The following is a 13,871-nucleotide window of genomic DNA, read 5'->3' as shown; positions in this document are numbered from 1 at the left end:
CCACTTTTCCCATTTTGTTTTATAAAAAATAGCAATAACGATTTTAAGAACAAATTAAAAGTACTGGGTAAACAAATATCATATAAATATTAATTAAAAAATGTTGGGGTTAATTTTATAATTATAAGATGCTATCAACTACAAAATAGGTTATAATTGCAATTATATGCAATTTAGCTTTTAAAAATGCCAAACGAATTTGTAAAAATGTGCAAAAATCACCTTAATTGTATTTTAGTGTAAATATGAGGATAAAATAAGTTATTCACAAAAAATAATAATTTTGGGAACAATTATTGGATTTATGGTATTAAAATAGGCAATAACTTGGTTTTAAAAATTATTAAAAATACCAAAACTCTTGGGTGTGCTGATATATGCACATATATGCTATTTTGGAAATATTTTGAGTATAAAATTACCTAGGGAAAAATTGGGTATCAACAGCTGCCCCTCTTTACCAGAGGAGGATGAAAGAGTTGTTGGGTAAAGACAAGATGACCAATTTTGACCGAAAGTGGCGATTTAAAAGAACTTTGACCGAGCTCTGGTTTCTGAGCTGCCTACATATCCCTGGTTTTACAAGAATCAGGCCATATGTAGTTCAGGAACCATTGACGGAATGTGCTGATGGGGATTTGAAAAGGACAGATGCGATGTTTAGATTGAGAGAGGTTTCTGAAAATCGATAGGCTGCGGGAACCGGAGCGAGATCGCTCCTGATGAGACGGTTGTTGCTAGCCGGTTTACCTGCAAATGAGCAATACGAACATATATTGTGCATAAATTAAACGTGATGCAAATTCCCATTGGACCATGAATGCTGTCTTTGGACGGTTTGGATGATGTCATTGGACCATGACGTCCCGGGCTATGAAGAGCGTAAATAAAAATTCGTAGGCCGTGAAATGATGTTCTCGGGCCATGTAGATGATGCCTCCGAACTATGATGCCTTTAAATAATGATATGCAAAAGATAAAATGGGGTCCGCATGCCATGGCATGGCGTTCTCGGGCTATGCAAATGGTGCCTCCGAACAATGACGCCTTTGGACAATTTGGCGATCTTTAAGCCCATGAAATGCAGAAGGTGGCGATCTTTCAGCCCATGAAATGTAGGATTTGGCGATATTTCAGCCGATGCAAGACGTAAATAAAAGGTGGCGATATTTCAACCATGCGAGAGAGATAAGGTGGCGATCTTTCAGCCGATGCAAAAAAATAAAGTGGCGATATTTTAGCCATGTAGGATGGAGACAGAGCTTAGTCTCAGAAGGCAGAAAGGTAGCCTTATGAAATGCAGGAAATGCAGATGGAGGTAGAGCTTAACCTCGGAAGGCAGAAAGGTAGCCTTATGCAAAATGCAGATGGAGACAGAGCTTAGTCTCTAAAGGCAGAAAAGTAGCCTTATGCAGATGATGATGGAGGTAGAGCTTAACCTCGGAAGGCAGAAAAGTAGCATTATGCGAAATGCAGATGGAGACAGGGCTTAGTCTCGAAAGGCAGATAAGGTAGCCTTATGCAATGCAAGGAAATGCAAGATGGAGACAATGCTTAGTCTCGGAAGGCAGAAAGGTATCCTTATGCAATGCAGAGAAATGCAGGATGGAGACAATGCTTAGTCTCGGAAGGCAGAAAGGTAGTCTTATGTAATGCAGAGAAATGTAGGATAGAGACAATGCTTAGTCTCGGAAGGCAAAAAGGTAGCCTTATGCAATGCAGAGAAATACAGGATAGAGACAATGCTTAGTCTCGGAAGGTAGAAAGGTAGCCTTATGCAAATGATGATGGAGGTAGAGCTTAACCTCGGAAGGCAGAAAAGTAGCCTTATGCAATGCAAAGATATGCAGATGGAGGTAGAGCTTAACCTCGGAAGGCAGAAAAGTAGCCTTATGCAGTGCAAGAATGTAAAAGGACGATTAGTAGTAAGATCTCTTAGTTGATAGCCGATTATGACAATATGACTGTTGGGGAGATTGTGTACGGATAGCAATTGCGGGTACGTGATGGTTCTGAGAAGTTGCATTCTTGGGAAAGTGTGAGTGCATAAATATATCTAATGATATTGCGAATTGAGTGCCTGCATCCAAAGAAAAATCGTGAGTTCTGTAAGGGGAAAAGTTAGTTCGTCTTCCCCGGGCTCTCGACGTTGTGTGTCATTGGGGTAGCGTCGCTAAACAACAGCAATCCGGATAATAGTTATGCATGATTTAGTAAATATAACATAAGTATATAATCGAAAATAGTTTTCTTTAGATGAACCAACGACTGCGACGTGGTTCCAGACATTGCAACCTCTTTTGCCCCGGAATTTTGAGGGTCCTCCTCAAAATTCTGCCCCAGTTTACTGGGCTGGCGCTTCTAGCGATGCATGGACTAAAATCAACTTTGGAATTTTGAGGGTCCTCCTCAAAATTTTGCCCCAGTTCCAATAGCGGTGGGGGGGAATGGAATTTTTATTAAATTGTGACCGAACCCATAGGGCTGCCTACGTATCCCCTCTTAAACGGGAATCAGGTCAGGCGTAGTTCAAATTACATCATAAAGGGAATCATAAGTGGTTACACATAGTATCATTTCACTGCATCTGAATTGATTGGCTTCGGCCAGACTTTTCCATCCATTTCTGCAAGAATAAGGGCTCCTCCAGTTAGAACCCGGTGAACCATGTACGAACCCTGCCAATTGGGAGAGAACTTACCTTGGCTTCATCTTGATGTGGGAATATTTTCTTCAACACTAGCTGCCCCGGTGTAAACTTCCTTGGTTTAACTCTTTTGTTGAAGGCTCTGGACATTCTGTTCTGAAACAACTGACCATGGCAAGCTGCATTCATCCTTTTCCCATCTATAAGGGCTAACTACTCGTAGCGACCTTTTACCCATTCTGCATCATCCAATTCTACTTCTTGTATGATCCTTAAGGAGGGAATTTCTACCTCGGCGGGGATGACCGCCTTTGTACCATAAACCATCATGTAGGGAGTTGCTCCGGTCGATGTTCAGACTGTGGTGCGGTATCCCAATAAGGCGAATGATAACTTCTCATGTCATTGTTTGTGCCTTTCGACCATCTTCCTTAGTATCTTCTTGATATTCTTGTTGGCTGCCTCCACAACTCCATTCATCTGAGGCCTGTAGGCTGTAGAGTTCTTGTGTTTGATCTTGAATGTTTCACACACTACTTTCATCAAGTCGTTGTTGAGATTAGAACCATTATCGGTGATGATTGATTCCGAAATTCTGAGACAAACAATGCGGTCGCGGACGAAATCCGCCACAACCATCTTAGTGACCGCCTTGTATGATGTTGCTTCGACCCATTTGGTAAAATAATCGATTGCCACTAAGATGAACCTGTGCCCATTTGATGTGGCAGGCTCGATAGGTCCGATAACATCCATTCCTCAAGCGGCAAATGGCCATGGTGAGCTTGTTGCAGTAAGCTCGTTTGGTTGAACCTTTATCATATCTGCATGTATCTGACAGCGATGGCATTTGCGAACATACTAGATACAGTCTGTTTCCATAGTCATCCAAAAATACCCTACTCGGAGTATCTTCTTTGCTAAGACAAAACCATTCATGTGCGGCCCGCAGGTCCCTGCATGCACTTCGTCTAATAGCCTGGATGCTTCTTTTGCTTCGACACACCTTAGTAAACCCAAATCGGGAGTCCTCCTGTACAGGATTCCTCCATTGTGAAAGAAGTTGTTGGATAACCTACGAAGTGTGCGCTTCTGAGTAGCGTTGGCAAGTTTTAGATATTCCCCTGTTGTCAAGTACTCCTTGATGTCATGGAACCATGGCTTTCCATCCGCTTCTTCCTCAACGTGGGCACAATAAACTGGCTGATCATGAATCTTTACTGGGATGGGATCAATGAAATTTGTATTTGGATGTTGGATCATGGATGATAAAGTAGCTAATGCATCAACAAACTCGTTCTGGACTCTGGGGACATGCTGAAATTCTGTCTTTGTGAACCTTTTCCTCAACTCCTGTATGTGATGCAAGTAGGGAAATATCTAAGAGTTCTTGGTTGCCCACTCTTCTCGAACCTGATGTATGAGCAAGTCTGAGTTTACAATCACTAGCAACTCCTGAACGTTCATGTCAATGGCCATTTTGAGCCCTAAGATGCAGGCTTCATATTCGGCCATATTATTGGTGCAAGGGAACCTGAGCTTGGCGGATACCGGGTAGTGCTGGCCGGTTTCTGATACTAGGACTGCTCCTATGCCAACTCCTTTGAAATTCGCAGCTCCATCGAAAAACAACCTCTAACCATCATAGGATTCTGCAATATCTTCTCCTATGAAATATACCTCTTCATCGGGAAAATACGTTTTTAGGGGCTCATATTCTTCGTCCACGAGATTCTCGGCGAGATGATCCACCAAGGCTTGCCCTTTGATTGCTTTCTAGGTCATGTAAACAATGTCGAATTCACTTAGCAGGATTTGCCACTTGGCGAGCTTGCCAGTGGGCATGGGTTTCTGGAAGATATACTTCAGAGGGTCCATTCTGGATATGAGATAAGTAGTGTAAGCACAGAAGTAATGCCTCAACTTCTGTGCGACCCAAGTCAGAGCACAACAAGTGCGTTCTAAAAGAGAATACCGGGCCTCGTACGGTATGAACTTCTTACTGAGATAGTAGATGGCCTGCTCCTTTCTCCCTGTTTCATCATGTTGTCCCAGAACACAACCGAATGCTCCATCCAATACCGCAAGGTAAAGCAATAGGGGTCTTCCTGGCTCAGGCGGAACCAAGACCGACGGCATTGACAGGTATTCCTTAATTTTATCAAAAGCTTTCTGACAATCATCAGTCCACTTGGTGGAAGCGTCCCTTTTTAACATTTTAAAGATAGGTTCACAAATGACCGTGGACTGAGCTATGAACCGGCTAATATAGTTGAGTCTCCCCAGGAAACTCATCACGTCCTTCTTGTTCTTTGGCGGCGGCAATTCTTGGATAGCTTTGACCTTTGACGGATCCAATTCTATTCCTCGGCGACTCATGATGAAACTCAATAATTTACCAGTAGGAACCCCGAATGCACACTTGGCGGGATTCAGTTTCAGATTGTACCTCCTCAGTCTGTTGAAGAACTTTCTTAGGTCTTCCATGTGATCCCTGGATTTCTTGGATTTGATGATGACATCATCCACATACACCTTTATCTCCTTGTGTATCATGTCATGAAAGATGGTAGTTATGGTTCTCATGTAGGTGGCACCAACATTCTTCAAACCGAATGGCATCATTTTGTAACAGTACATTCCACATGGCATGATGAAAGCCGTTTTCTCTGTATCTTCCTCGTCCATCCATATCTGATGATACCCAGCGAAACAATCAATGAAAGACTGTAACTCATGCTTGGCGTAGTTGTCAATTAGAATGTGTATGTTCGGCAAGGGGAAGTCGTCTTTAGGACTGGCCCGGTTTAAGATCCCGGTAGTCAACACAAACTCTAACTTTCCCATCCTTTTTTGGCACTAGCACGATTAGGAGTGGGCATATTTCGGTTGGAACCGAATAAACCGACCGAACCGAATATTTTTTTATTTCGATTTTAGTTATTCGGTTTGTTCGGTCGGTTTCGGTTTAAAATTTTAAAATTTCGGTTTTTCGGTTCGGTTTTCGGTTATTAAGTTTTTTAGTTCAGTTAACCGAAAAACCGAATTATTAACATATATGTTCTTTAAGTTATACATAAGCTAAGCCCATAGGTAATAAATTAATACTATTAGGTCCAATCTATCAAAGACTCAACCCAATTAAGTAAGTCCATCAACTTTCCAATCTTAAAGACTTTCAGTCTATTAAAACTTCCATAGCATATGTGATAGATACCGGGAGAATTTCATACAGAGTTGTAATTTACACTATGTTTGAATTTTATGATCCATAAAGTGTGCAAAGTTTAGTCTATTTTTTTTTCTATAAACACAATTTCCAACAATTTCGAAGTTTTGGGGAAAATCAACAAATTCGTCGGTCGTATTATTACATAGAAGGAGTCCAATATGATAATGTTCAAACCGAAATAACCGAACCGAAATTAGAATAACCGAACTAAACCGAACTTATTTCAGTTCGATTTCGATTACCACTTTTACAAAACCGAAAACCGAATAACCGAACTGAATTTATTCAAACCGAACCGAACCGACCGAATGCCCCCCTAGGCAAGATGTTGGCTAACCATGTCGGATACTTTACTACCCTGAGAACCTTGTCTTTGACTTGCTTGGTAACCTCTTCTTTGATTTTCAAACTCATGTCGGGTTTGAATTTCCTGAGCTTCTGCTTTACCGGCGAACATGTTGGATCTGTTGGTAGTTTGTGAGCTACAATGGATGTACTGAGACCAGTCATATCATCATATGACCAGGCGAATATGTCTTCATATTCCTTTAGGAATTTCGTGTACTCTTTCTTTTCTGATGGTGACTGGTGAACACTGATGCGCGTTTCTTTGACATTCTTTGTATCTCCCAGATTAACGACCTCAGTTTCGTCCAAGTTAGACTTAGGCCTATTCTCAAAATTCTCAACCTCTCTGACGACCTCTTCTGGTATATCATCCTCTTCTGAATCCATATCTGTTTGCTGCGTCATCTCGTTGCAAGTCACAATCGTTGGCTCATCGTCAAGGCAAGTAATAGTAATGCTGTGTAAAATAAAGTGAATGATAGAAAAAATAATAAGAGCGAGATATATAATAAATTGAAATGCTTCGATTGAATTCATAATTGTTTTGAATATCAGAGCTCTTTTCAAAATTAAAGACAATGCGGAAATAAAATCAGCTAGTAAAAATGTGATGCATGGTACTTTTGTTTAGCCTTGCTACTCCAAAGCTTTCCGGGCCCTGGTGGTTCTGATTGACCAATTGCTGAGGCGTTCTCCTCGGTTCACAGCTTGTATAGAAGGGTCTTCCTCCCCTTCCTTCTCGAAAATAACACAACAGTCCATATCATCGTCTTCCAGAAACAGATTCTTTATGGCTGCCAATGCTTCATCTTCCTCTGATCCATATATGATGTCTGCCGGCAGGAAAGTCTGCTCCAGGCGAGGTATCGGATGCTCCAGTGGATATTAGGGACCGCGCCATGGTGGTGACCAGTCATCGAACTCCTTCCAAGTGTATTCATACCCCAAACCAAATATAGTACCATGTTTCTTCAACTTGATGGGTTTGGTGATTCCCTAGAGGTTTTTGTCGAGTCCCTTTCCAGGTTCGTACCCACACCAATTCAAGATACTTTCAATCTTGTTATCCCACCATTTATCCTTGTCTACAGTGTTGACCCTTTCAATATGGTGGTATGTTTCTCCGTCTATTCTCCTTCTGCCTCTAATCATCGGGATGGTCTGGCGACTATATATAGGGTTGCTACCATCGCCATGAATAATCACCTCTTGGTGATTCCATTCAAACTTCACTGCCTGATGCAGGGTCGATGCTACAGCTCCAGCGGCGTGGATCCATAATCGTCCCAACAACAAGTTGTAGGATGTTGGGACATCTATCACTTGAAAGTCAACGTCGAACCAAGTTGGTCCAATTTCCAGGCATAGTCTAATTTCTCCAATAGTAGACCTTTGGGACCCATCGAAGGCTTTGATATTGATGGCTCCATCTTTGATCTCGTGCAGGCTCTTTCCTAATGTTCTGAGCGGACATATGTTGAGGCTGGATCCTCCGTCGATCAGGACTCTAGTGATGAAGTAATCCTCACATTGCACGGTGATGTGTAGGGCCTTGTTGTGACTCAGTCCTTCCGGTGGTAGCTCATCTTCGTGGAAGGTGATTTTGTGGCTTTCCAGTATTTTCCCTACCATATTTGCCATTTCGCCTCCAGTTATGTTGATGGGCACATAAGCTTCACTCAATATCTTCATCAAGGCATTTTTGTGTGCGTCAGAGCCCTGTAGAAGAGCTAGGATGGAGATCTGCATTGGTGTTTTGTTCAACTGCTCAACGATCGAATACTCCTTAGCTTGTATTTTCCTCCAAAGATCATCGGGACCAGTTTCAGTAGTTCATCCAGAGGCTTGTTTACTGGACTCAGCTAGGTGCTCTGGAGTGTAAACCCTGCCTGTTCTGGCCATACCCTGCGCATCAATTGCTTCTCCCGTCTTGGTCTTCCCTTTCCTCCTTGCTTCAGCTGTGTAATCCTATGGTATGGCATTTGAGTGGAACGGTGTTATGTCTGACATTGCTACAGGAATAGGTACCTTGGTGGTAATACAACAACTTCGAACGGTGTAGGTGCCTTCGGGACTCCAAACTCAACCTTAATTGGTCTGGGCGCCTTTGCAGAAGAAGGTGCTTCGAATTCGAGAGGTATAGACATATTTACTTCATCGCCCTTGGAGGGCTGATTCTGCACAACAATTGGGTTAAGCATGACCGCTGGTTTCTTTGGATCATCGCCCTCAACAATCAATCCTATCGACCCCTTGAGGTCCCAGTCATCTTTGATCTCGATCATGTGAATGTCTCCACCTTTGTGATCAGGCAGATGGTTGTTGTGGACTTTAGGAGCAGGCTCTTTTGGTACGATAACCTTATTGTTGATCAGAGTTTGAATCTTGTCCTTCAACGAGCGGCACTCGTCAATAGTATGTCCCTTCATGCTGGAGTGGTACGCACAGGTCTTATTAGGGTTGACCTACTGGGAAGGATTTTCTAAAGTTATGGCAGGGATAGGGGAGACGTAACCAGCAGCTTTAAGCTTCTCATACTGCTGGTCAATTGGCTCAGCGATGGCTGTATATTGTCTGGGAGGTCTGCGGTCAAAATTTGGTCTGGGTCTAGGGAAATTTTGGCGAGTGGGAGGTGATTGGTAGTGAGAGGGTTGGGCATTATAAGCTTGGTAAACCGGTGTAGGTTGAGAGTATCTAGGTGAAGTGGGTTGATATGTGGGAGGTGGAGATGATTGGTAAACAGGTGGTGGATTTTGGTAAGAGGGTGCGTGTGCTTGGTAATTTGGGATAGGCTGATATATAAGTGAAGGTGACGGGTAAGTGTGGTATTTTAGTGGTGATTTGGCTCCCTGTGCGACCATCACGGCACTCACATCCTTCTTCTTGGATGTGCCACCAGACTGTAAAGCCTTGTTGGTGGCCTGCAATACTTCAAGATTAGTAACCATACCATTCTTAATGCCTTCCTCAATTCTTTCTCCCGGCTTGATGATATCGGAGAATTTCTGGCCCTCGATCAGCATCGACCTCTCATAATATTGTGGATCCTAAGCTCGGACGAAGAATCTGTTCATTTGTTCCTCTTCTAAGGCTGGTCTGACCTTAGCAGCCTCTGATCTCCAACTAGTAGCATACTCACGAAATGTCTCGGTAGGCTTCTTCTTCAAATTTTGGATGTAGAATACATCCGGTGTATTCTCTGTATTGAATCGGGACCTATCCATGAAATCCGATGTCATACCTACCCAGCTTGTCCATTTCTTGGGGTCCTGACTGATGTACCAGGATAAAGCATCTTCCTTCATACTTCTCATGAAGAGTTTCATACGGATTTTCTCATTCCTTCCGACTCCGACCAGCTTATCACAATATGTCCTCAAATGGACTCTGGGATCTCCTGTGCCATCGAATATTTCAAACTTGGGAGGTTTGTACCCCTCCGGAAGTTCAACATCTGGCTGAATGTAGAAGTCATCATAATTCAGCCCCTTTATACCTTTGTTTCTTTCCATGCCCTGGACTCGGCTGGTCAACTTCTTGAGTTCTGCTGCCAAGTTTCTGATAAGAGAGTCCTTGTCATCAGACTCAGGTGCACTTGAGATTGGTTAAGTGTAGTGGGGTACGGTATCTATGTAGATGGGAGTGTTGTGGAGGTGGTCATTTGTGGTGTTCAGTGGTTCAGGAATAAGTAGTGGAGTTTTGTTTGGAGTGTGGCATGTGTTGCAGTGTTGAGCGTGAGTGGGCTCCATCTGTGGTTGTGGGGTGTTCTATGGAGGTGCGGGATTTTGAGCATTTGGAAAGTTAACATCGGAGCGGTGAGAGAGAATGATAAATTTGCCAAGTTCCGAACTTGGTCCAGTTCTTCTCGAAACTTCAATAATTTTTTCTCAAGTTGGGAAGCAGTTTCCTTAGAAATCGGGGTACCCTGAGGAATCTCAATTCTTTCAATTTCTTTTCTGGCGCTTGAATCTCCCATCCTACCTTTGTTCTTGTTTCGGATAGGACTCAGAGGAGGAGGAGGTGGAGGGCCCTTAGATCTCGTACTATATGATGATGGTGCCAGAATGCACGAACTAACCTTTGGGGAGGGGAATAATAAAAGAAAAGAAAAACAAAAAAGGTAACAAGTTATGCGGATTTTGAAGAAAAAATGTTGCAATATTTAAAGAAAAATGTTAATTTGGAGAAAAAATGTTAATTTTGGGTGCCTCGTTGTGCCCGAGGTAGGCCTAGCGACAAGTTAATTTGGAGAATTTATAATGCTAAATGCCTCATTTTATTTACAAAAATAAGACGAATCCCAAAACGACACTAAAATGGCAAAAAGTAAAAATGTCACTAATGGCCATTTGGCCTTATTACATTAAAAGCGAAAAGAAAGACTCCTAACTACTTGGTCCCAGAAGGACCTTCTTCAGGTTGAATGTTCTCGTTGATCAAGTCCTCCAGCTCGCGCAGATTTTCCTGTAAAAATGCTATTGCCAGACATTCTCCTTTGCCTTCCTCAACATTTTGACAGTCGATGACTCTTTTCCTCACTTTCCCTTCCAATTCCAGCAAGTTGTACTCCAGGTATTCTAGCTTCTCACTAGCCTTGGTGACTCTCTCTTTCCATTCGTTGATTTGGTTTCTCGGTGGGAGGTTTCTCCACCAAGTCTGCAAGAGTGAAGGTATGTTTACCATACCGAAGTCAGGAACTTTGTCATTCATTTTCTGCAAAACAAAAGGGTTAAGACCTCACCCCCACCAGACTCGACTATTTAAACCAATAATTAGCATAGCAAGCATTTAGTTCTCCAAATAAATGCACAGAACATGTAGGTGTCCGTTTGGGTTTCAGGGAAACCCGATGAACTTTGGACAAGGTTATCTTAATGAGTCATTATGTGGACAACATAACTGACTCGGCTAGGTTTGACCATGATGCATGTACAATTAAACTGAGTAAGGTTTATATTGGGGTATTAGACAGGTATCCTTGAGCGAACAACTCAAGAGGGAAAAGCACAGAACCGTCGACTGCACCGCTGATCGACTGGTTTTACCTAAAATACGTCTTTGCCGAATTTAAAGGGTGATAATATTGGAAGAGCGCAACAACTCATTATAAGCGTTGCAATGGTATTTGTTTGGCACGAGTGGAATGTGATGTTGAAGATGCAGTTTACAAGAATGAAACAAATTGACATGTATTTCCACGTTCATAAGATAAATGATTACAATAATTGCAGTAATCACAACAGTATTGAAATAAAGCAGTAAAGGAAAGCAGTTAAAGGAAAGAAAAGACATGAAGAGCCAAGTCAGTTTCGTAGTGAAAGAATAAAAGACAGTAAATAAAGCAATTAATGAGATAGTAAAGTCACAAGCAACATGCAATGGTAAAAGCCTAAAGAAGGTCCCCAGCAGAGTCACCATGTTGTCGACGCCCCCTTTTTCTATAGGTCGAAATCGGGTATACGATATTGGGAGGACAACTCTATTCCCTTTCGAGAATTGGGTTTAGAAGTCGAAGAGTCGCCACCTAATGATTATAGTGCATTAGGACACTTTTTAGAAGAGTTTGAGATGAAGAGACTAGAGATTAGGGTAAGGGCTAGAAATTATCCCGAGGGAAAGGTGTTAGGCACCCCTCAGGATCCACAAGTGTGGTTCCCGGCCATGCTACAATTATGACTTTAAGAAGACAAGTAGAAAAATAAATCAAATGGCTTCACATAGTTTTGCAGACAAGTTTAAGAGTTGAAGAAGTAGAGAGTTTAGAAAATTAGTTTTAAAAGAAAACTTAAAAATTAACAAGTAAATGGGAAAGGGGTCCTAGGTTTACCGATAATATGGATCACCTCAATGCAATATCCAGCAATCACTCCTCAGAAGAGGGGTCGCACGTGATATTAGCGCACTGGTCATCATATCCATATTCTACCCTTCCCACCCCATTAAGGTATTAAAGCGCGGAAAGTTTCGTTACTTATTGCATGCTAGTACCCGTCCTAATCCTATCAGTCCCGGAGGCATTTAGGACTACTAATCCTAAAGGGAAAGGGATTTGGGGCCTTTTGAGAGTTTCAAAGGACAAAATACTAAGGCGTCAATCAAAACACATAATACAAGTAAAAGTGGAGGCAGTTAAGCAAGTAAGGCTCAAGTAAACCTCCTTAAATCAGATAAGCCATAGAGTTTAGCATGTCTTGCATGTACTGATTTGGTCTTTAAAAATTTAAGCGATAAGCAGACTGATTCAACACATACTTTTAGACAGGAAGTCTTCATTAGGTTCACTCGAATGCAGTTGTCAAAGATTGAGCCACTTTAATTAGTCAACTTTACCTTAAGTGTGGGACATAACTACTGATTGTAAAGGAGTTGCAGAATAAGATAAGTTTCAAAAACGATTGCAGACTTAATACAAAGAAAATGGTTTAAAACGAGTTTCAGAAAACATACTTGTTTAAGAAAAAGAGTTGCCGAGTTTTAACAAAAGAACTGAATTGCAGACTGATTCAAAAGGTTTATCAGATAAGTATAAAGAAGTGAATTCAGATTGATTTGAAAAAATGTTTGTCAAATTATTAGGAAAGCAGTAAGTTTTTAGAAAATATGCACTGATTTGAGAATATTTGTCAAGAAGGAAAAAGATGCACTGATTTGGTTGCAAGAAAAGTTTTAAGGGTTCAGAAAACGTGCAGAAAGTCGCTTGTTTTAGCAAAAAGGGTCAGTATTGTTTTAGACGAGTGAAACAATCCTGATTTGAAGTTCCTATACGCATGATCTCTATGAGTTACTGATTTTAATACCTTTCAAACGTTAACAGCCTTATAAATATGATATCTATTTGTTGATTTATCATTAAACCTAACGGTTTGCCTAATGTCATTATAAATGCAGAAATGCAAATCCCTATAGGCATGGTATCTATATGCATAGTTGCAAAAATCAGAAAGTTAGATCCTATAGGCATGGTTTCTACTTGTGAGATTGCATAGATTAACAATAAAAGTCCTATAAGCATGGTTTCTACCCTTTTGTGCATAAAAGTAAACCTCCTCCCCTTTTTACTAGATCCCTGAGTTTATACAAATTATTACGGATCAAAAAAATAAGACAGAAATAAAAATACATCAGAAATTACAGCTACATCCGAGCAGCCTAATTCAGACTTAGTATCTAACAATATGAGATTGAACCACTTCCGAGATCCAGATTTCCAAAGCCTTCTCTTATCTAGGGTTTTTCAGAGATCCAAGGAGTTTCAAGAACTCCAGGCAGTGCTTACACCCAAGATATTAATTAGAAAGAGTTATAGTGTAGTGTGGAAGGGCCAGCCCTCAGGTGTCCAAGTTCAGAGGGAGCTTAGGGGGTCCCAAGGCAAGGCTCACAAGAGAGGGGCAGAACTTAGTTTCTAAGAATGAGTGCAAGTGTAAGAGGGGGGTTAAGGAGTGCCATGGCAGGATGGTGGTCATGCCTAGCCATAGGATAGGCTGGCACACCCCTGACCAGGCCTGTTCAGCCAACAAAGAAGAGCATAGACCTATTGAAGGTCAGACTATGGTCTGGACAGTGATTAGGACACTGCCAGACCAAAGTCTCAGGCTCAGAATACACATAAAGGGAAAGAGGAATGGGAATTGAAAGAGTTTAGGA

This window comes from Nicotiana sylvestris, chromosome 8, assembly GCF_000393655.2.
Source record: "Nicotiana sylvestris chromosome 8, ASM39365v2, whole genome shotgun sequence".
Taxonomy (NCBI): domain Eukaryota; kingdom Viridiplantae; phylum Streptophyta; class Magnoliopsida; order Solanales; family Solanaceae; genus Nicotiana; species Nicotiana sylvestris.
The sequence above is the reverse complement of the archived record's forward strand: the minus strand, read 5'-3'. Positions refer to the sequence as shown.